Here is a 4,180-nt window from a genome sequence, read left to right on the forward strand (position 1 = left end):
GCTGTCTGTCTAATAAAATCCTACTGTCACTTATTCCTGTTTAAGGGCGTTCTGATTTAACCTGTAAAATGGCTTGGGGGTTTACATCTGGTGCTGTGAGTATTTCTAGGAAGTCATGCTGTTGACCTCTAGCCTGCCACTGCTTGGGTCACCCTGCTATACTACTCAAAAGGCCTCCAGAGTTTCAAAGAGATGCTGTATTGTGGTTCTTTCCCATGTAGAGGTGCAGTGGGGGTAGTGGTGCCTAGAGGAAATGACCTCACTCTTCCAAAATGGCAGCTTTGTCACATCTTTATACTTCAGTCTGTTCACAAAACGCTTAATCAACTGACACCACTTTGATTTCAATGCAGCCACCCCTACAGCTAGCTGGAGACCAGCTTTAGTACCGGAATCGTTGTTTATTCTCATCGGACTAAATTGGTCATTTTCATTGCCGACTTTGGGGCAGCATAATATTTGTGTAGGGAGATCGGAGTCTCTGATCTTTGGCCCATCCTGAATCCTAATCCCCCATTGTCCATCCCAGTTCTCCCACACTATCTGGTGGAAAGACCATTCTCCGCAGGGTCAATGGGAGGAAGTGGGCACTCTCTTCCCAGGCATGGGCACACCAGTCTGCGGAAAGGCTGTTATTGCTACAGTTTCAGCAACAAAACAAGCATACCCTCGAAATGCCCCCTTTGTCCCGTGATCAAAAATAAACGTGAGGTGCAGGTTGACTCAAAATCGGCCGAATGGATGCCAGTTCTCAGCCCAAATGTTGAAAAAAATAATGGTTTGATTAACAGAACATTTTCTATGTTTGGAAAAACAATTACAAAGTGAAATGAAGCCTGCAAAAGAGGTCCGTTGTTAGGTAGTTTTCCTTTCCTCTGACCGGTGCGGTGACAGACTGGTCAAAGGGACCACTTGTTGGTGCCAGATGTGCCAGGGTTAGCGACCGGTCAGTCAATCTGAGACAGATGGAGAAACAGGATAGTTGAGGACTGGATGGAGGAGGAAGGGTGGAAGGAGTGTGTCGATTATGAGACTTACTTTGAACTTTCATGTCAAGGGCCATATTAATATCTAATCAATTGTACCTCAACATAAAAAAGCAGATTGTCTCACTCAAATTATGGTGTGTGTGTGTGGGTATGCACAATACTATGTTAGCTCAATTTCCCAGACATCCTAAACCCACCCTAGGGCAGGTTAATATTTTTCTACCCTAAGAAGAGGTTGAAGGCCTGATAAGTGATTAGTGCTTCCACCAGTGCATCCTTAGTGTCCACAAGCCTCCTCTACTATCTCCTCTACATTCTGTCTGACCTTTGAGCCCCGCAACCTTTTCCCGAACCTCTCTATTGAAACACGCACATGACAAATGACTTATGAGCCTCGGATAAGAAATGTCAATGTTGGCACATTATAGACTCACATAAACACACAAAAAGGGTTTTGGAGAGCTGTTCAGACGGTGAATGAGATAATGACATGGCAGACGGCAGACAGTCTGACAGCTTTACTGCCCTGATGCATGATGGGAGACGGAGGGACCCCATCATCTCACACAACACACTACATGCACATGTTTGTGTGTGTGTGTGTGTGTGTGTGTGTGTGTGTGTGAGTGTGTGTATGTGTTTGTGTGTTTGTGTGAGTGCATGTGAGTGTGCATGTGCCAAGTTTGCATTTTTTTTTACTGTTTTTGGTATCACGCTTGCCGGCACCTTTGAGGTTTGCAGTTTGTATAAATCGGTGTTAAACGAACAATACCAACAGCTGTGGAGGAAGATGGCATCCTATACAGCTTTCTGGAGCGCGGCTGGGATGACATAAGTGCAAACAAGCATCGAGTGTGACAACAAACAGCCGCTGCTTCCTTCCTCCCTCCCTGGAGTCGGACAGGTCTCTCATCCGGTTCCTCCGGGCTGTCTCTTCCTGCTCAGTGGTACGGACCGAAGGGAAAGCGGCTCCACACTCACATCCCTCACATCGCTTCTACCTCTCCGTCTGGAAGCCGCCTTGATGCCCCCGTCTCCAACACCGTAATCCTGCGCCGCACCCCACTAACAGACAGGACCAGCCCTGATGGGTCAGGCTGCCGGTGATGCAGCGTAGGGCAGGAGCCTGCTCCAGATAAGCCCGGCTACCAGGCCGGGCTTATATAGGGCTTGCGTCATGCTTCATGGTCGGGCTTCAGGGGACTACTGCACGGAGAAGGCCTTGCTTCATGAAGCAGGCCCGTGAAGACAGGCCATGAAGCCGGGCCTGGGAGCCTGGCTTGCTCTGGACAGCTGGGCCTTCTTCATGAAGAAGTCCCGGTTTCATGGGCCAGGCCCGGCCTTGGGCAACAGGGTCTGCTCCGGGCGGCCGGGAGAGGCACAGGGGGCACAGGGGGCCCTACCGCTTCCATCAGTGGATGAAGGCCAGACCCGGGAACCTCCACCCAGGCCCTGGGGAACAAGGAGGTCTTGGTACCGGGGAGCGGACCCCAGACAGCAGAAGATGTTTCATATTGAGGAGCTGAGGTCGAGTGTGACAGCAGAGCTCTGGGGGGGGGGGGGGGGGGGGGGGAGGCTTCACAGCGGCCCCAGAGTGATGAGGTTAAGACTGCAGTCATTCATTACACTCTCCAAACAAGATCCCGGCTGTAATGAGAAGCAGACCTTCCCCCCGTCCCCACCTAAGCCCCGCAGAGGAACTCAAGAAGCAGGGGCACCAGAGAACTGATGCTTCTTTTCCTTGTTCTTGTTCTTCTCTGCTCTTTTATGATCCATTGCTCCTTTGATGGCTCCTGCCCTCCCCCCCCCCCCCCACACACACTATCTCCCAGCTTACTCACCCTCTCCCTCTCCCTCTGCCTGTGAGCTATCTCCTGGTCAGACCTTAGAGAACACGCAGAACCCTCCAAGTGGCTCCTGGGTTCTTTCTTCCCCTGTTTGAGTAATGGCCGTAAATGAGTCCTTATCCTCCGCCAGTCTGAGGAGGATAAGGGAGAGCAGACATTACAGATGTCACTGGGAACCTTAGTGCTGTTGTGGTCCCACAACAGCAGCCTCAGGTCCAATCCATCCCAGTCCTTTCAGTCGTCCCCGACCAGCAGATCCAGGTCCACTCCGTCCCAGGCCCGCTGTGGTCCCAGACCAGCAGCTCCAGCTCCACTCCATCCCAGTCCAGATGCTGGTCTGGGATCACATCCTGCTGTGGCATCGGTTGGCACGCAGCGAATGCGAACCCCCAGGCTATGAGGTAAAGAAACCCAAAACAGAACAGAGCGGAGTCCTCCATCTCCTGGCTTCCTGGTCCACTCTGCAGTAGATCCACCAGCAGGTCGGGTTTAGAAGCAGGATGTTCAGCTGTTGTTCTTCTTCTGCGACCACACAAGGTAGCTTACAGTTCCTTCTCCTGCTGACGCTGTGGATTGTTCATCTGCATTATTGACTCTATCGGTGGTGTTGAGGATTGATGTTTGACGTCGGAACTTTAAGTAACACAACACCCACGGTGACAGCGTTGTCGTTATTATAACTGCAGGCTATTCCCCCCCCCAAAAAAAAATAGCAGAGCATTCCAGTGCTGGCAATGAACAGTTTCTCATCTGCAGTTTGACAGCACAACGGAGGAGAGAACACCCAGCTTATCCATGAGCTTGTGTCTCTGAAGGGCGCAGAGAAAGGCAGCATTCTTCACAGCAGACGTCAGGGACGTCAGGAAGGCCGGGGTAGGATTACCGGGATCAGAGCCGGGAGCCTTTGGTAGAACTGAACCGAAGTGGACAACCTGGGAGATATGTGTCAGAAGCGTCTGTCAGGATGCGTTCACTTATTCATACCGAGTGTCTCCCAGGGAGACCGAGATCCTCAGTTATTTATTACTTTGCTCTTTTGCTTATTTACACCGTGTGTTTGTGTGTGTGGGTTTGTGTGTTTGTCTGTCCATTTGTGTGTGTGTGTGTTTGTGTGTGTGTTCCAGCCTTCATAATACACAATGTCTCCTTTTACAATTTGTGATGGATTTGGAAGAGATTGAGACTTCTCTCAAAGTCAATACAATGTCATATTCAATAAGTAAGAAAGACACAGGAAGACAGACACAGGGAGGGAGGGAGGGAGGGGGAAGAGAGGGAGGGAGGGAGGGAGGGAGAGAGACAAGGGGGTGCTAGAGGGAGAGAGGGAGAGAGGGAGGTAGGGAG

Source organism: Pollachius pollachius (assembly GCF_949987615.1).
Source record: "Pollachius pollachius genome assembly, chromosome: 3".
In the NCBI taxonomy this organism is placed as follows: domain Eukaryota; kingdom Metazoa; phylum Chordata; class Actinopteri; order Gadiformes; family Gadidae; genus Pollachius; species Pollachius pollachius.